This window comes from Setaria viridis, chromosome 1 (assembly GCF_005286985.2).
Source record: "Setaria viridis chromosome 1, Setaria_viridis_v4.0, whole genome shotgun sequence".
Classification (NCBI taxonomy): Eukaryota; Viridiplantae; Streptophyta; class Magnoliopsida; order Poales; family Poaceae; genus Setaria; species Setaria viridis.
Window position 1 is genome coordinate 21402340 of NC_048263.2, and position 21086 is coordinate 21423425.

Below are 21086 nucleotides of genomic sequence, written 5' to 3' on the forward strand. Positions count from 1 at the left end.
TTTCTTTTAACTTAATATTTATTTCAACTATACATAGCCATAAATGTAAGAAAAAAGAATAATAGTATATCATCGTGGCTTGCTAAAACAAGGCCACACGTACTTATTGCTAATAGCTTCATAATATAGGCTGATTCACATAAGTTAAAATTGATTTAAGAATCGATGATAGATACGCCTTCCGTTCCAAATTATATGTCGTTTAGCTTTTCTACGTGGACATAAAGTATATCTAAGTGCATAATAAAGTTTATGAATTAAAAAAGCTAAAATGGGAACGGAGGGAGAACACAAATACAACAAAAATACAACAAATACAACTTCACGGGTCGTTTGTATCTCTTTACACCTCATCATCTCTTTCTTTCCTATTCTCTCTCTACCAGTTCGTGAAGCAATCTTAGCCAAGCCAGCATCATTCTCCACCGCCGTAGGTCTGTCCATGGCGCAAGGTGCTTGCCTTCGGTTTTACACTTTGCATCTTCCATTTCGCCCCTTGGGCTCCCGTTCGTCGAGACTTGCATGTGGCTAGACGGCCACGGGCGCTGAGGATAGGGAGGAAGGAAGGGGCACACATCGGCAACGAGTGCGGAAGGCAAGCAAATGTGCGGAAGGCAAGCAGGGAGAAGGCGCGATGGGCAAGGAGAGGGACGGCGTCAGCACGACTCTGCCGTTCCTCTTGCCCCTGAGCGGCGGCGGGCAAGGGGATTCATGATGGCAGCGTTGTGGTGGGCTGGGGCACTGGAGCGGAGCAAAGGGGCAACAAGGGGAAAAGCGCTCCGCTTAGATAAGTGGCTTTCGAGTCTCGACCCGCGTAGAGATAAGTGGCCTGGTAGTTGTATCCTCGCTCATTGGTTAAGCCGGTTGTTTGATAAGCGACGAGTTTGGGTTTGATTTTTGAAAAAAAATCTAAACATAGCTATATTCTGGGATGGATGGAGTTGGCAACTTCATCCTGTTGACACCAATTTTTTGAGTCAACTACTGAGGATAAGATTCCAAGAGTTGATGTGAGAAGAGGTAGCCAGGACGAATCAAGCACATCAACTAGGGTTAACAATGGAGGGATCAGAGTCCCGGAGCCAATGGAAGTAAAGAGGACACGAAGTGGACAAGGAGTCTCCACAAAATAAGGAAAAGCGCGGAGAAAGTTATCTTAGGTAGTTTTAGATATAAACCCATGAGCCTTGTAATAATAAATTATCAATCAATCAATACAACATTTTGGCGCCATGCCGTCAAACCCTAGGAGTAGGAGTAGAGTAGAAACCGGCAAGTTTCTTCTTGTGCGTAGGGCTGCATTAGCTTCGATCTCAGGCGAGCTTGTAAGTACCATCACACGGTCATTACGTTACCTGTATCAGAATTTTCTAGGCTTTGTCCAATATTCGGATCTCTAAGCGTAAGGCTAGTTATCGAGTTACTTAGATTGCAAATAGAACTTTCTAGGCTTTGTTCAATATTCTATTTGTTATTCGACGTTGCTCACAGTTATCGAGTTGTTTGGTTTTATTAAGTTGCATCGTATCGATCTCTTTGTTTTACAAGATGGTCAAATATACCTTGGGAGCATGAGCCCGGACGACAAAAAGACAACCGTTGTACGTGCCCTTATAAGTCATTCCATCTTGGAGAGTCAAGTATCTCAATTTTGATCAAATTGTAAGTCATTCCAAGAATCTTGGAGAGTCAAGTATCTCAACTTTGACCAAATTATAAGTCATTCCAAGAAACTTGGAGTTTCAAAGTACCTAATTGTAAGTCATTCCAAGAATATTGGAGAGTCAAGTATCTCAACTTTATGGTGTCAACTTTGTTTCATTAGATTGTTCATCTCTATTCCATGCTAATCGATATACTTTCCAATGCAATCCTAATGTTTTCTCTCTCACTAAGGGATATGCCTTATGTTTATTGGCTTCACAGGCATTGGCTTCACCGGTGAAGCCGTTTTATTTGGATGAGCCATGCCAAAGGGGAGCTTATTGTGTGCCACACTATCTTTAGTTATATATGCTCATTGTGTGCCACACTATCACCATGCAGATCACCACGTGAATATATACATGTACAGATGAAGCAATGTCCATAGTGATTTCAATATTGAACACATTGCTCAAATGTTCCAATTAAACATGCATGAAACATAACGTGTCGAGATGTACCAAAACACCTCCTCCTTCTCCCCAGCCAAAATTTTCCCGCTTGCCCTACCCAAATTTCCCCCCTAGCCTCACCAAAATAACCCTTCCATATATTTTTGCCAATCCCCATCTACCAAAATTCCGGCGCCATTAATCACGTTTCCTTGACGTTCGTGGGGGGGAGAGGGGGGTGACGAGCTGACGACTCTCGGATCCTTGTCGAGATGGCGACTGAAGACGACGACAGGAGGCCGAGTCCGCCCCACACCACCGACGACCAACAGATGGCGACTGGATTCGACGGCAGGAGGTCGGCTCCGCCCCACACCGCCGACGACCAAGAGATGGCGACTGAAGACAATGGTCCTGATGAGTTTTTGTTTGAACCTCCCCGAATCAGTTATGTTTTCTCAGGCTATTGCAAATCCAATCGAAAATTCGCTTAGGGTTATAGTCCTATGTGATATTGGATGATCTGGATACATGCCTAGGGTTATATTCCTATCTCAAATTGGAAGATCTCGATACATGCCTAGTTTCTAGTGCTAGGGTTATATATAGTCCTCTATTGAATTTATAGATTAATATTCCTGTGTAAGAGTAAGGACATTACCTTGGTCAGTGAATGATTGCATATGAGTTTGATTGCAGACTCATTGGTGAGACGTGGCGTGTAATTATCGATTGCGCCGGGGCATCTTCAGGTCATGAAACTGCCCAGTTCACTTGTGATAGGTCTAATATCACATTTTTTAACTTGGTTTGTTTGAAGTCAAAGCTTGGCTACTGTGGACGTGCTCTGATTCTTGTACTATAAGGAGCGATGTGGCAGGAACACAGTAGCCCTCATCCCTCTTGATTATGACCACCAAATCCCAACCATGTTACAAAGCAATTCAAAAGACAGGAAAATCAGGATCTTCCTAACAAGGGATCAACAGACTAACTTGCTGGTAACCATAACTCCCTTGAAGCGATGAAGGGAAACAACTACAGAAGGATGAAGGATAGGAGACAAATAGATGCTTACAAGATATGGCTTCAAAACCTGCAGCAGGATGAACCAGACACAGGTAGGTACAATTCTTCCAATCACAATTTATATAAGCTATGTGTTGAATATCCATTGCACTTACATATTCGTTACGTGCAGAATTTAAAGATGATTACAAGGACGAAACCATGGAGACATATAAAGAATGGTTAAGGCGTAAAGAGTATCTTCAAGACATTAGTAATTTATATTCATTCATTCAGCAATCAAAGTTAATATTACTTGTGAACAAAAAATGTTTAGACTGATGTGGATCCATTGTATGATATGCAGTATCTTATTTAGATCAAGATGACAATGACGAAGTTCAAAACCTTCCTGATGACGAAGGTCTTGCAGCCATGCAATCAGCACCATCAGATAGGCCATCTCATGCTCGGCATGACAAAAAAGTGAGAAAAGGTGTGTTACGCATTGCAAATTTTATTTTAATGTAATCTACATTGCTGCAATTATCTGACCATTTTTTACTTCATGGATTCATAGGAGACTCTAGTGAAGGGCACAAGCAAGGAGGATGCCCTCAAGGGTTTATCAGCAGCCATAAAGAGGATAAGGAGCGGGTCACGGAAACTTAAAATCAAATTTCCACAAAGCTGGGAGGTCCCGTAGGCCCTAACACTCGGTCATTTGTGGATGAAATTGTAATGTTTACAAGGAAAAGGGCTCCACTTATTGGAGTCAACAAATGGAAAGACATACATGAAAATGTGAAAAATTCTATAGCATCCGACATACTGGTACGTACGATATTTAATTATGTTGCTTGATTGCTATAATAATCCTCAAATAGCTTAATACTTCTCCGTCTGAATGTATTCTCACATAAACAGAATAGTTGGGAGCTTGTAGACGTTGATGATGAAAAGGAAAAGATTTGGGCCATCGCGATGGTGCGATACAAAGGATGGAGATCATCACTCAGTGCCACGTACGAAGCGTACGACAGTTACGCAGCAAGAATGAAACACAAGCCAGAAGACCTTGACATTGCTAAATGGCACTACCTTATCTTGTATTTTGGATCTCCAAATTTCAAGGTCTCATAGCATTTCCTTTTCATCCTTCCATATATCACATGTATTTATTACTAGTTCGATCAATGCACTACTGATGTACTTTTTTACTTACACCCTGTACAGAAAGCTAGCAGCCAGAACTCCAAGAACCGTAAAGAAGCCAAGACGAACCATGTCATGGGGTCCAGATCATTTTCCGACATGAGTCATGAGCAGGTAATGCTTAGACTTGCTGTATGGTATGGTGTTTTGCATACATGTCAAGCTAATGTGCTTCATTCATGCCATCTTAGAGAGACCCAGATACAGGAGAAGAACCAAGTGATTTAAATCTTTGGTTGAGTACTCATATGAAGAATGGGCAATGGTCAGATGAAGCATCTAAGGCTGTGTATGTAAGTAATCTACATAGTTCACTGTTAACAACATGATTCTTATTATTTTTAATGTCCAATACCGACACCAATGCTGCTATTTAAATTAGGACAATGCATGCCTAATGCTTTCCGAGAGAGAACGCAATGATGATACAAATCCCATCTCGACTGCGGAGGAAAACAATGTTTTCCAAATATGCTACAAGCAAAGTACAGGATGCAAAACCCACAGAACCCATGGTCATAGTTACTTGTCTAAAACTCCATCATGCAGTGAATTGCTGAAAGCTCAAATCCAAGAGCAAGCCCGTGCTACAGAAGCGGCCAACCAGAAAAAATAATGCGCTCCAACAAAAGGTTGACAAGTTAGAAGAACAACTTGCAAATGAAAAGGCTGAAAGGGAAAGGATATTGGAAGAAAAATTGCTACAGATTCAAGAAGAGGAAAATAACAAAAGGCAAGCACTTAGGGAAGATATCATGAAAGAGATGCTATCAAAGTTTGCTGAACAGAGAGAAACCCCATTACTACAGGTAAAGGCAATTTGGATATTTGTTACACAAATTAGCATATTGGAATGTGTTTTGTCCCTAAATTACTTCCACCAGTTTTTCCTATGCAGAGTGATCCAAGGAGCATCATCCCAAGTGATGCTACGCCAACAGTTAAGAAAAATGTTAGCAAACATAGAACTAGTACAATGTCTTGAGGTCTTTTTTAAAATAGCAAAAGCAACAATGTGGCAGGAGCATATATTAGTACACGGCAACTACTGAATGCTACTACAAAATGTGTGCACACAAGAAGCCAACAGGTATGCAGAAGTAAACCTGATTTATAATCTATGTTTAAGTGCATCAGTAAACTTAGAGCAGTTTCTTGTGTGCGAATAATATGCTCTGTGCTAGACCACGTGTCCACAAGCATAAGACAAATTACCATGATCATGTTTGTTTAGTATATACCACTGCACTATGAGACCCTTTTGCTGATGCACTGCATTCTTTTTTTTGGACAGGAACATTCTTCTTCAATGGATCGCATGGGCTCGGAGTCATGACATCGTTGACACAAGGAAAATCAATGTATTGCATGACTCCTGTAGCCTACATTACAAGGATTTAGTATTGTTGATATACCAATACTAGTTATGAACTATTTTTGATTTGGAATATGTATTTGGCACTTTGACTTTATGAATGTCGAGATGGCTTGGTTTTATATTCATGATGATGCAATTCATATTTTGGTGAAATCATTTTGTTGCACAAACGATTCGATATACAAATATATAAAATGCAATCCGTTGCGAAAAAAATCTTCCAGTTGCGAAAAGAAATACATCCACCTGTTGAAAAAAACAAATAATTGCAGCAACCCCAGTTCATTGAAACATCTTTTATTGCATCTATATACTTTCAATTGCACAACAACTTATTGCCACAGAAGATAAAAGTTGCAATAATACATAATAACCTTCACCACTAATTCGTTGCAACATATTATCTTGCTTTTAAATATTGTCCGTTGCAAAACGAATTATTGCCACCACATATGTTTCCATGGCAATATAGTTTATTTCGACGAAACCAATTGTGTTGCCATATGATCTGTCACAACGTAATATTTTCCATTGCAAACCGAATTATCGCCACCAAACATGTTTCCGTGGCAATATAAGTTATTGCCACGAAAGCAGTTGTGTTGCCATAGAAACAGTCCCCACGTAATAGTTTCCGCTGCAAACTAATTATTGCCACCGAAAATGGTTCCGTTGCAATATAGTTTATTTTCACGAAAGAAATTTAGTTGCCATAGGATATGTCACAACGTCAAATTTCCGTGGCAATATATTCTATTGCCACCATGTACATCGTTGCGAAATATCATATTACCACAGAGTTTGTACGTTGCAACTATGTACTATAGCAATGACTGCTTGCGTTGCAATACATGCTAATGCAATGAAATCCTCTGTTGCCATACTCTATAATGCAATGAAAATATGTGTGGCAATTACCATAAGTTGCAACGGCCCACAAAAAATGTTGCAGAGAGCTATTGCAACGCCAGTACTTGCCACGCCTGCCAACCAACCAGTCGCCGTTGCAATTGCTAGATATTGCATCGATTTTGGGCATATTGCAATGTTTTTCCGCCGTTGCATTAGACCAAAAATCTAGTAGTGGTCCCCAACCAACCCGAAGACTAGCATAGCACTACAAGAGATTCAGCTCTAGCCTAGCTCCACTAGCCTAAGGATTACGAGTGTAACTAGAGAGAGAGGGAGAGAGGCTTCAAGTGTGGTTTGTGTGACAAGGGGCTCCTCCTCCTCTCTTTATAGGTGTGTAGGGGTGGTTCTCGGGGGAATATTCTAGGGAATCCTTCTTCACCGCCATCCAGAGTCAACTAGTGCCTGCCACGTGGAGGATGAGGGCGACCACCTCCTGTCCAGGTTCGGCCGAACCTGGGTTTGGCTGACCCTGGGCTGAGCCGGCTCTCCACCGCCTTTGCGTTGTTGGCCACCTGGTAGGCCTTGGTTCTTTTCCTTGTGGACCTCCGCTGATTTGGGCTGGTTTGCCCTGGCATGTGGGCCCTCTAATCTACTGTGTACGCGTCAGATGTTCTTCAGTGTGTTTTGTTCACGTTTGCACCCGTTTTCTCTCTTGTGTAGACTTGTATCCCAGAAATCACTTATTTGTCAATACGTGTGGAACTAGGTTATCGATAATGAATATGCAAGTTGGAAAGGTTAGTTTTCCTTTATTCTTTGAGTAATGTGATGGTCGGATTTCTGACATAAGGACTGTCAACAATCCCCTACCCTGAGCTCCACAAAAAAGCCTTATTAGAAATAGGGAGAAAAGAGGCAACACAATCCCTTGGTAAGGAACCATACACATTGAGTGATCTGAGAGAATCATTTGAGAAGCAAGGTTATGTTTTGATTTAAAAATCCTTCAAAACCCAAGCTATTTGAGTAGAAGAAGTAAAGTTGGCTTGATTCTTGTAAGTCATCTATGCCTTTGAATTAATCAAAAACATGGGGGCACCAAATCTTAGGATCGAGTGAGAAGAAAGCAGAATAGTTATATTATGGGATCGATCCTGAAACCTGTTGAGTGCTGTTACGGGATCTAAAGAAGGAGGACATGATTGTAGTGATGATTCTTTTGGCCCGAAGCACATCAGCTTGAGACTTGTGAAGATGCTGACAAAGGAAGAGAAGGGGGGCATAACTACAATGATGATTTTATTTCTCATGAAGTGCATCGGCTTGGGACCTATGAAGATGCTGACAAGATAAAATAATTTTGGAACATAACATTATATTCCAAAATTGGGGGGCATGTGTTGACACCAGTTTTTTTTTTAACCAGAGTTAACCGTTGAGGATAAGGTTCCAAGAGCCGATGTGAGAAGAGGCAGCCAAGACGAATTAGGTGCATCCGCTAGGGTTAACAATGGAGGAATCGGAGTCTCGGTGCCGATGGAAGTCAAGAGGACACGAAGCGGACAAGGAGTCTCTACCAAATAAGGGAAAGCGTGAGAAAGTTATCTTAGGTAGTTTTATATATAATTGTAATAGTCATGTCATACTCGACTAGGACTTTAGTTTGCTCTAGGGTATAAATATAAACTCGTGAGCCTTGTAATAATAAATCATCAATCAATCAATACAACCTTTCAGCGCCACGCTGTCAAACCCTAGGAGTAGGAGTAGAGTAGAAACCAACGAGTTTCTTCTTGCGTGCAGGGCTGCATCGGCTTCGATCTCATGCGAGCTTGGAAGTACCATCACCCGGTCTACGTTACCTGTATCAGAACTTTCTAGGCTTTATCAAATATTTTGATCTCTTAGCATAAGGCTAGTTATCGAGTTACTTAGATTGCAAATAGAACTTTTTAGGCTTTGTCCAATATTCTATCTGTTATTCAACATTGCTCACAATTATCGAGTTGTTTGGTTTTATTAAGTTGCATCATATCGATCTCTTACTTTTATCAAGCGCTCACAATTATCGAACGGTTTAGATTTGATTAGGTCATCTTCATCAGCTCCTTGATCTTGTTTAAACATTCACCAGTCATTTGATTGTATTAGCTGGTTAGATCTTGTATGCTTTACTTGCTTTATATATGCTAAGTCCGATATATCTTTACCCCTGCCCCTCGTATTACTAGTCATCAGATCCTTAACATCAGAAATCTACTATTGAGAGCCGATGCATCGGCTGAGTCTTATCCATATCTCTCAGTAGCATGATGACATCATCGAGCCAATGGCTGTGCGTACGAGGCCTTGCTGTTGTTTACTAGTCTTTTAAGCTAGTAGGTCAAAGTTAATGCCCTCTCAGCCATAATGTCTTGGTTAAGTCTGATCAGCTCATGACATTAATTAGATCTGTTAGTTTAACTGGCATGTACATGGTAGGCATGTTACCCTTGCTGCTATGTTCTAGGCTTTATATTAATAAGTCAAAGTTAAGGCCCTCTCAGCTATGCTATCTCCGTTAAGTTTGATCCTTGGTTTATGACATTAATTAGATTTGTTGGTTTAACTGATATGAACATGGTGGACAAGTTCTCTCTAATGGCTACTGTTTCACAATGCATCTATCCTAACCCGTCAGCTCATACAGCCGATAGCACATGCCATTAATATTCGTGTTTATTTACATCATATGATTACACTGAAAACTTAACTTGTATGGTGTATATTCAAAGTGACACCTGTTTATGAGGTCAAAGGCTTTGCCGCCTATCGGCTCAAGAATTTAACGTTTCCCTTGTCAATTATAGGTCAAATTGACTGGCACACCTTGCACCTTCGTGAGCCAATTTGGAACCTACACTGGAGTTAAGCAGATCTCCCAGGTCCTTTGTGTTATTCAACGCCAAAGCTTAAAGTCCGGATTTTTACGTCAACACATCTCTAATTTTTAAAAATAAATTGTGTCACTCTTTAACAGCAGGGATGGCAGGGTAGGACTAAGTGATCTTGCCACATGTGAGGGTAAGTTTAGTAAAGCGGTTATCTACTACTCCCTTAGTACCAAATTATAGGTCATTTTAATATAATAATACTAGGTTTGATCCGACTGTAATGATCCATTATGTAAAGTGAGAGGGATTACAATATTCACTTGAGCTTCATTGATATCATGCACTTTATTATGGTGTCAAAGTTAGATTAATACATAACTTGGATTAAAAATATACACTTGATCATCTAATGTCAAAGTTTGTGTATCGGTTTGCACATTTTGCTATTTATTAGACCATATATACACACATGTGATAAGTTGATGTTATGGTGCGTGCAATTTGATTTTAAGTTAATTTTTTACGCTAACTTAGTTTATAAGAATAATATTGATATTTAAATAAGTATCATTAGATTTATTATACCACCGCTTCCTCAGACTATAAATATCCTCATTCTCCATCGCCACAAGGCATCCATTCGACGTATTCATCGCCGAGGGCTGTGTAGTTGTCTAGGGATTAGCCAAGCTAAGTCCTAGCCAACGTGGGAATCCTGCGAGCAAGATCCACATCGGAGTTATGGAGCTAGGATCAACAGATCAAGGTAGGATCCCGGTGGAGATCTGGTGATGTACAATCATTCATGGTGAAGTAATAGATGTGTTCCGATACTTTAGTGATCTAAGGCCCTATTTGTTTGGGCTTTCAGCCAGCATTCAGCCACCAGAAGCTGAAAGCCCAAACAAGCAGTCAGCTTTCAAGCCTAGCTTTTTGTGGACCAAAAGCTGTGGAAAGCCATGTTATAACGGAAAGCTGGAAAGTAGCAAAAAACGAGCTTCTCGTGAGCTTTCGGCCGTAATTACGCACCTGCCATCGGTAAAGGGTCCGAAACGGTACGCTTCTTTTTTTTCTTTCCCCATCTGCCACCTCCTCCCCAAACCCTATCCACATCGTGTCGCCCTCCCCATCTTGCGGCACCATTCGTATCTCGCATCGCCCTCCCCATCCTGTCGCACTGCTCTCCCCATCCCCACGCGCCAGTCGCGCCGCCCGTCCTCTAGCCCTACACGCGCCGCCCGCCACCCTCTGCCCCTACTAGTGCCGCCTGCCGCCCCCCGCCCCTGCACGCGCCGCCCGCCACCCGCCGCCCTTGCACGTGCTGCCTGCCGCTTTGCGCCCCTTCACACGCCGCTCGCCACCCTCCGCCCCTGCACGTGCCGCCCTTCGCCCCTCCACGCGCTGTCCGTCCTCCAGCCCTCACGCGCCACCCATCCTCTGCCTATGCTCGTGTGAAGCGTCCCCACATAAGTAGAGACTAAATGTGATACAAATATTAATCCCAGGAGGCTGATAACACATTTATTCGACAGATAATTCAGTTACCGTACAACTCCCGAGGGAGTGGGCGTGAGAGCCACGTAGCAATAATAAGTAAATAAACAACAACGGCTAACCAAGCGACTGCCAAAAGATAGCACTCGGGACTACACAGCAGTAGCAGCATCTTGGAAAGGCCAACACCACAGGCAGCGTTGGGTGCGGACACAACCTCTACTCAAGGTCTTCAGCAATGAAGTCCGGGTCTTCCTTTGTAGTAACAAAGCAAGGGTGAGTACGAACGTACTCAACAAGTCCAACCCCATCCACGGAGGGGGATACAAGCAAGTATATGCACAGGATATATCAAGGATAGGCTAGGGTTTATTTGCAATAAAACTAGATTTTTCAAAACATGCATAGGCTCATTTTCAAACAAATGTTTGTAAAGCTTTTCTGTAGTAACCGAACAAGGAGTGGGGTTGATCCTACACAAAGGATCCAAGTTTTTATCGCTATCGGACTCCCCGTCCGCCATAGCGCACGGCACGACTGCCGGACTCTTCCAAAATTCAACCCACACACACACACACACCCCATCTATGCCCAAGTGCTAGTTATGTGACCAAGCCGTAACTCGTCCAATGCCGTGGACACGGCTACCCGGATAGGTTTTAACTCTGCAGAGGTTGTACACTTTTCCCACAAGTAGGGTACCGCAGCACGATCACCTTAGTGCCGGTGTGGATCCTAACAAAGCCATTACCCACCTTAGCTAAGACTGGCTAGCCCTCACGGAAGCACCCAAGGGGTTCACGGCTCATCCACAAGACCGTAACCGGGACTTAAGTCACCAAGATCTTACTCCTTTTCCATGGGCTCCCGTTGCTCACCAGCACCCCTGAGGACTAACAGTTCAGCTAGTGGGATTTATGCTAAGCCGTTGCCCATACAACGGTCGAGTGGTTGCACGATAGTTGAATTAGGCAAGATGACACATCAACTCGGTCCTTAACCCCGACAAGATGGATATCTCCTGACATTGCTCAACCACCAAGGTACGAGCACAACACCCTAGCATCCCACACGAGGAATACCCATCCATCCTGTCTACACATCCTTTTTCCTTTGAACCCAGAAACCATTTTCCTTACTTGCACACACACACATTTATTTTCCGAAAACATCATTGTAGTGGTGATTGTATTTAAGTAGCAAATCCCTAAGCATTCTAGCGGTGGCTATTGACCAAATAGAGCGAATCATATTTAGAGACAACCATAGGATAACAAGGAATGTTCATAACAATCAAGGGGTGGCTATCCAACCATGTCTTGCAATGAAATAATATGCATTTTGTAAAACATGCCAATAGGTTGTGTTTAAAAAACTAGGTATTAAATATGCACCAAAGGGTGAGATTGGACTTGCCATCTTCAAAGCCTTCCGGGAGTTCCGGCTCGTGCTGCTGGTCCTCGGGCTCGGGCTCGCGGTCAAACTCCTCCTCGGGGTCCTCCTCGGGCAATCCGCGATCTACGGCACACACAAACGGACACACAAATAAATAAAAGAAAGATCGATTTTTAACCATGAGCTCCGAACAGAAAACGTGAACGGAAAATAGGTAGAAAGATTATTTTTGGGAAATTTGGATATGGATCGGCGAAAGTATTCTGGAGGATGAAGTGGTGAAGTTTGGCGCATGAAATGACGGATTAAACATGAATTAGGGGCTTAAACGGAGGTTTAGGATTGATTTATAATAAACCAGGGACCTATTTGTAAATACTTTTGGAGGTGGAGGGTCTTATCCGCGAATAGGTTTATGAGAGTGGTGGAAGGACTGTTTCGCGAATAACAGATTCCTTGGGGTTAGATCGGAAAGGAGGGGTTTCTTCTTCCCTTCTCTCTGTACCGGAACAAAGGAGATGGGAGGGAGGGGCGGCCGACCTGGGGCGGCGGTCCAGGCTCGCCGGCGGCAAGGGGAGGCGGCAGGAGAGGCTAGAGGAGGCTGTGAAGGCTCCATTTTGCCCGATACCTTGGAGCTTCGGATAGGGAAGGGGCGGCCGGTGGTGGTTCGGTGGAGGCGGCGGCGGTTGGCGCTCGGGCGGCGGAGGTACTGGTGGGGGCGGTGCTTGGCGAGTGGTGTAGGTTGGGGTGGCAAGCTGGGCGGTGGTAGAGTGGCAAGGGAGGCCGGGCGAGCGGCCCTTTTTATAGACCGGCGAGGGGCGGCCGGCGGTGGGGGATTGGGCGGCCGGCGGTGTGCGGCCTGGGGGTGGGGGCCGGGCAGGCTGGGCCGGCGGTAGGGGCTCGAGCGCCGGAGGAGGGCATCGCGGGGAGGACGGCACGGCAACGGTGGCGTGCGGCGGGCGGCACCGGAAGAGAGGTAGGGGCCGGCGGCGGGCGGCGTGGAACGGGGACGGAGGTGGGGCCAGCGCAGGAGGGGCGTGGGAGGGGTCGGCGGGGTCGGGCGGCACAGAGCGGGGCCAGAGGCGGGGTCAGCGGGGTCGGCCGGGCGGCGGGGCACGGCCCGAGGCGACTGGGCGGCGTGGCGCCAGGGAGACGTGGGCGCCGGGGGAGTAAATGCGCCGGTGGGGGGCGTCCAAAGGAAATGGAGCCAGGAACCGAGAGGAGTGGCGCCAGGAAGAAGAAGAGAGGAGGAGAGAGAAGGAGGAGGAGGAAGAAGAAAAAGAAAGGAGAAGGAAGAGGAAAAAGAAAGAAAGAGGGAGGAAACAGAGAAAGAAAGAGGGGGAACCGACGGCGATTGCGGCACGCGGTCAGAGCACGCGCGCGACAGTCTGACGATGGCACGCTGCAAGATTTACGGGCACGGGTAAAGATGATGGCTGTCGGCTTAGGTGCCGGAATGGCGAAATCACTGGGAAAGTTTTCGATATCCGGGAGCTCAGCGGTAAAAAGATTTTGAAAGCGATTTTTAACGGGTGATTTTAGTTGGTGATTTCCGCGGATGTTACAAACCTACCCCACTTAAATTGAATCTCGTCCTTGAGATTCGACTGAGTCCTGAAGAGGTGGGGAAATTCCTTCTTTAACGCGTCCTCGCGTTCCCACGTGGCCTCTTCTTCGCCATGTCTACTCCATTGTACTCTGCAGATCCGGACTGTTGTATTTCTTGTCCTTCTGGTGACGGTGTCCAAAATCTTGACGGGCACTTCTTGATACCGAAGGTCCTTTTGTAGGTCTATTGTCTCCACCGGTACTTGTTCCTCCGGTACTCTCAAACATTTTCTCAGCTGGGAGACATGAAATACCGGGTGTATATCTGACATTTCTTCGGGCAGTTGGATACGGTAAGCTACGGCTCCAACTCTTTTTAACACCTAGTAAGGTCCAATATACCGAGGTGCCAGTTTTCCTTGTACTTGAAACCTTCGAGTACCCCGAATCGGGGAAACCTTGAGGTAGACAAAATCTCCCTCATAGAAGCACAATTCCCATCTCCTCTTGTCCGAGTAGCTTTTCTGTCTGGACTGTGCGGCCTTCAGCTTTTCTCGGATTTCTGCCACACGGTCTTCTGCTTCCTTGATGAAAGCTGGTCCGACTAGGGAGCGTTCTCCTACTTCTGACCACATCAAAGGGGTCCGACACTTTCTACCGTAAAGGGCCTCAAATGGTGACATGCCCAGACTGGCTTGGTAGCTATTGTTGTATGAGAACTCTGCATAGGGTAAACTTTGTTCCCAATCCTTACCATAGGTTAGGACACACGCTCTCAACATATCTTCCATAATTTGATTTACCCTCTCTGTTTGGCCACCGGTCTGGGGGTGGTAAGCTGAACTAAAATCCAATTTGGTGCCCATGGCTTTATGCAAACTTTTCCAAAACCTAGAGGTGAACTGAGTTCCTCTATCCGAGACGATCCGGCTGGGCACACCATGCAGCTTCACTATGTTGTCGACGTAGAGTCGAGCTAGTCTTTCTCCACCGTAAGTGGTCCGTACGGGTAGGTAGTGAGCGACTTTAGTGAGTCGGTCCACTATTACCCATATGGAGTCATTTCCCTTCTGAGTCCTGGGCAAGCCTACTACAAAATCCATGCCAATCTCATCCCACTTCCAAACCAGAATAGGCAATGGTTGCAGCAGTCTGGCCGGCTTCTGGTGCTTGGCCTTAACCCTTTGGCAAGTATCACAATGGGCGACAAACTGAGCTATGTCCGCCTTCATCCCATTCCACCAGTATCTCTGCTTTAAGTCCATATACATTTTGGTGGATCCGAGGTGAATGGAGTATGCCAAGTTATGGGCTTCATCCATGATGGTCTGCCTGAACTCTCCGTCCTTGGGGACACAAATTCTATCCTTGTACCACAGGGTCCCTTTGTCGTCCACCCTGAAATCCGGGGCTTTATTTTCTCCGGTCTGCTTACGGATTTTTACTAAGTCTTGATCCAAACTCTGGGCTTCTCGGATTTTATCCTCCAAGGTGGGCTGGACACTTAGCTTGCGGCTAGTGTTCTGGGGAACTATGTGCACATTTAACCGGGCTATTTCCTCTTGTAAGCGGGCATTCTCGGGTCCGGGCGGTCCATAGGACTTCCGGCTTAAGGCGTCAGCCACAACATTAGCCTTGCCGAGGTGGTAGTGGATTTCTAGGTTGTAGTCCTTTACCAGTTCTAACCACCTCCTTTGCCTTAAATTCAGATCGGGCTGGGTGAAAATGTATTTTAAGCTCTTATGGTCGGTGTAGATTTCACACTTATTCCCAATCAGATAGTGTCTCCAGATCTTGAGGGCATGCACTACGGTTGCAAACTCTAAGTCATGGGTTGGGTAGTTCTGCTCATGAGGCTTAAGTTGTCGGGAAGCATATGCCACAACCTTCCCATCCTGCATGAGGACACATCCTAATCCTTGTCGGGATGCATCACAGTAGATGACGAAGTCTCGCTGGATATCAGGTAGGGTTAATACTGGGGCTGTCGTCAACCTCTTCTTCAGCTCTTGGAAGCTCCGCTCACATGACTCGGTCCAGGTGAACTTCTTATCCTTCCTAAGCAGCTCTGTCATGGGCCGGGCTATCTTGGAAAATCCCTCAATAAACCTCCAGTAATACCCAGCTAAACCCAGAAAACTCCTAATTTCACTAACATTGGTGGGTTGCTACCAGTTGGAGACGGCTTCAACTTTCTCAGGGTCAACTGCTACTCCTTCTGCGGTCAAAATATGACCAAGGAATGCCACTTTCTCAAGCCAAAATTCACACTTGCTGAATTTAGCATAGAGTTGGTGGGCTCTCAATTTTTCTAACACCGCCCGTATATGCTGTTCATGCTCCTGAACACTCTTGGAGTAAATAAGTATGTCATCAATAAATACTACGATAAACTTATCTAACTCATCCATAAACACCTTGTTCATGAGGTTCATGAAATAAGCAGGTGCATTGGTCAATCCAAAAGACATTACGGTAAACTCAAACTGACCATAATGGGTGACAAAGGCCGTCTTCGGGATGTCGCTCTCCTTGATCTTGAGCTGATGGTACCCTGACCTCAGATCTATCTTGGAGAAATACTTGGCTCCTTTCAGTTGGTCGAATAGGTCATCTATCCTGGGTAGGGGGTACTTGTTCTTAATGGTAACCTCATTTAGTGCGCGATAGTCTACGCACATCCTCATACTTCCGTCTTTCTTCTTGACAAAAAGTACAGGGGCTCCCCACGGGGTTGAGCTAGGCCTGATAAAGCCACTCTGCTGCAATTCTCCCAACTGTTTCTTCAGTTCGGCTAACTCTGAGGCTGCCATCCTATAGGGTCTCTTGGCTATAGGAGAGGTTCCGGGGACAAGGTCAATTACGAACTCTATGTCCCTATCTGGGGGCATTCAAGGTAGTTCCTTGGGAAAGACATCCGGGTATTCACTCAATACCAGGACTTCTTCTATGGTCTTGGTCTCCATGCTAAACACCATGGGGTCTGGGCTACTTCCTCGAGTGTGGCAGGTCACTTGCACACCATCCTGATTGGTTTGGTGCACTACCTTATCAGCACACCCTATATGACCATCATGCAGGCTCAACCAGTCCATTCCAAGAATCACATCTATCCCCTTAGACTTAAGTACTACTAGATCCGCTAGAAATTCTACCCCACTTAAATTGATCCTTACCCGGGAACAACCTAGTCGACACTGAATGTCGGCTCCAGGAGTCCGGGTTAATAGGGGTAACTTTAGTAGTACTGTAGGTATATGGTGTTCTTCTACAAAAATTGAGGATATGAAGGAATGTGATGCTCCAGAATCAAAAAGTATTGTTGCCAAGACTGAGCTGACTAGAAACTCACCGAGTACCATGCCCTGAGCTTCGCGAGCCTCCTGCACGCCAATGTGGTTGACGCGGGCTCGTCCGAATGATTGCTGGGGCGGCCTCATCTGCTGGCTGGTTTTGTTGCTGGGGTTGTTGTTGCAGCGGACTGGCACACGGTTGGCTCCTGACAATGCGGCCCTGGGCCCGGCTACTGAGTTGGAGAAGCCTGATGCTGCTGGCTTGTTGGCATAGGGGCAGTTGGCGATGAAATGGCCTGGCTCTCTGCAGTTGAAGCATGCCCTGCCGTTGCTGGTGACTTGGCTGGCGCTGCTCTGTGGGGTCTTGGCAGGGTTCTGGCTCCTAAACGGGGCAGCGGTCTGGTGCGAACCAGGTGCTAGGGACTGAGTCCGGTAATGCATGGGAGCTTGGGATCTGGGCAAGGGGTGACCGAAGCTCCTTGGCTTCTGGAATCGGTCCTGCTGGTGCATCTTGTTCTCCAGGAACCGGCGCTTGTTGTCCCTCCATTCTTCTGCCTTGGCCCTCTCAGTCAAGATGGCCATGTTCATCAAGGTGTTGAAGTCGGGGTAGATCTGGGGAGTGAGCAGGGTCCCTAGTTCCGCGTTCAAGCCTTTCTTGAACATGTCCTGCTTCTTCTCATCCTTGTCCACCTCCTCTGGAGCATAACAGGCCAGCTCCATGAACTGGAAGGTGTACTCTTCCACGGATCTGTTACCTTGGCAGAGTTTGCAGAACTCATTTGCCTTGCGCTTCATGGTGGCTGCGGGGATATGATAGCGACAAAATTCCATCACGAACTCATCCCAGGTGATAGTGGAGGCATCCTGGGCGGCAGAGCAGTAGTTCTCCCACCAGGCTAGGGCAGTTCCAGTGAGCTGGTGGGCAGCCAAAAGAACTTTGTCCCTGCCCTCGCAACCAAATGGTTCCAGCTTCCTCTGGATGACGCGCAACCAGTCATCTGCGTCCAGCGGGTTGACAGACCTGCCAAAAGTGGGTGGCTTGGTCCGGAGGAAGTCCGTCAACTTCTCATTCATGTTCTGTCCGCGGGACCTCTGGCGGGTAACAGCGTTGGCCAGAGCTTCCAGCAGAAGGGTCTGGTTGTTCATCACTTGAACCAGATCAATAACCGGTGGGGGTGGTGGCTGCTGTGTTCCCACTTGGCTTTCCCCCCTTCCATCTAGCTGGCTCACTTCCTGTTCCTCAGGAAGCACTGCCAAAGGCGGTTCTTGCCTTTCTGGCTGCCTCTCAGCACTAGGGGTGGCCTGGGCCTGACTTGGGGAAGTCCTGGTGGCATGCTTGGGCGGCATCTGCAGATTGAGTGAGACTTTATGAGAGTGGGATTTGGATTTTAGTGATCTTTAAAGTGGTTATTTCGTATTTTCGAAGAGACAGAATCCACCTCCTGTCGACAAACACACAAACTAACAAGCAACAATTACAAGCGATTTTATTTATTTTGCCAAGGGGGGTACAACACTGCTAGGGTAGGGCCAAAACACGTACTACACGACCGGTTACAACAACACAACTGGAGGGGGTAAAACTCTAAACTGCGGACCATGACGGCTTCATTCCCTGGGCAACTTTGGCTGGGCATACTACTCGTGGGGCGAGTCTTCTCCCTGGACTGAGTGGTCTTCTAACGGGATGAGGAGGGCCAGCATCTCATCCTTTAGAGTCCCGCCCGCTGGAGGGGTCTCGGGCGCCTCTCCATCCGACACCTCGGAGTTCCTTTCTGAAGGCGGTGGCGCTGGGGTGGCATCCGGGCTCTTCCGTTTACTGGACCCTGGGGCGATGGGAATTCCTTCAAGGATCGGGGCCTCTTCGTCCTCGATGGCCACCATCCTCCTTCTGGCACGAATGGTGAGGTGGGCATCCTTCATTTCCTTGGAGTGCCGATCCTCAGCCTCCTTGAGAACTTCAACGGCAATGGCCTCGTTGCTTTGAGCGGCTGCGGCTCGAGCTTCGGCGGCGGCTAACTTCACCTGAAGCCTCCTCACCATAACCTCTATGTCCTCGGCCCTACGAGTCTGCTGCTTCAACTTGGCAGCCTGCTCGTCGTAGAGCTCGTCCAAGGTGAGAAGGTAGGCGGCCATGTGGAGTACAGTGGGGTCGTCCTCGCACTATCAACGTCCTTCCAAAGTTCTCACCCGGGCTAGCCATACCGAGCGGTTCTTCTTGACAGGCGGGTAGAACCTCATCGGAGTGTGGCTGATGTGCCTCTCGTAGATCTGGCATAGGAAACGGAGGGCCTTCCGAGCTGCCACTTGATAAGTATCCTTGTGTCGGAAGCCGGTGGCAGTTACATTCCAAGGCTGGATGTCGCGGTAGCGGCTACTCCGCCCGATGTAGATAATCATCTCACATCGAGGGGTTCCGCAGTCCTCATATTCCCTGCTGGTGTACTCCGGACGCTCGTAGATTCCGAGGCGGTCCATGCAGGCGAACAACAATCTGGGAAAACTGGGCTTCTCCAGGCAGTGGCTGTTGACCCATCCTTCCTCGACCATCTGGAAAAAAGATCCGGGTATAAATTAGTTTTGCAAAATAGAGCAGAGGTAGGCAGAAATTTTGTAAGTCTTTTATTTTGGTCAAAAAGGGCTAATCCGGTCCTAAGGTCGCGTCCTACAGCCAACGACGGCTCTGATACCACCTGAAGCGTCCCCACATAAGTAGAGACTAAATGTGATACAAATATCAGTCCCAGGAGGCTGATAACACATTTATTCGATAGATAATTCAGTTACCGTACAACTCCCGAGGCAGTCGGCGTGAGAGCCACGCAGCAATAATAAGTAAATAAACAAGAGAGGCTAACCAAGCGACTGCCAAAAGACAGCACTCGGGACTACACGGCAGCAGCAGCATCTTGGAAAGGCCAACACCACAGGCAGCGTTGGGTGCGGACACAACCTCTACTCAAGGTCTTCGGCGATGAAGTCCGGGTCTTCCTCTGTAGTAACGAAGCAAGGGTGAGTACGAACGTACTCAACAAGTCCAACCCCATCCACGGAGGGGGATACAAGCAACTATATGCACAGGATATATCAAGGATAGGCTAGGGTTTATTTGCAATAAAGCTAGATTTTTCAACACATGCATAGGCTCGTTTTCAAACAAATTTTTGTAAAGCTTTTCTTTAGTAACCGAACAAGGAGTGGGGTTGATCCTACACAAAGGATCCAAGTTTTTATCGCTATCGGACTCCCCGTCCGCCATAGCGCACGGCACGACTGTCGGACTCTTCCAAAATTCAACCCACACACACACACACACCCCATCTATGCCCAAGTGCTAGTTATGTGACCAAGCCGTAACTCGTCCAATGCCGTGGACACGGCTACCCGGATAGGTTTTAACTCTGCAGAGGTTGTACACTTTTCCCACAAGTAGGGTACCGCAGCACGATCACCTTAGTGCCGGTGTGGATCCTAACAAAGCCATTACCCACCTTAGCTAAGACTGGCTAGCCCTCACGGAAGCACCCAAGGGGTTCACGGCTCATCCACGAGACCGTAACCGGGACCTAAGTCACCAAGATCTTACTCCTTTTCCATGGGCTCCCGTTGCTCACCAGCACCCCTGAGGACTAACAGTTCAGCTAGTGGGATTTATGCTAAGCCGTTGCCCATACAACGGTTGAGTGGTTGCATGATAGTTGAATTAGGTAAGATGACACATCAACTCGGTCCTTAACCCCGACAAGATGGATATCTCCCGACATTGCTCAACCACCAAGGTACGAGCACAACACCCTAGCATCCCACACGAGGAATACCCATCCATCCTGTCTACACATGCTTTTTCCTTTGAACCCAGAAACCATTTTCCTTACTTGCACACACACACATTTATTTTCCGAAAACATCATTGTAGTGGTGATTGTATTTAAGT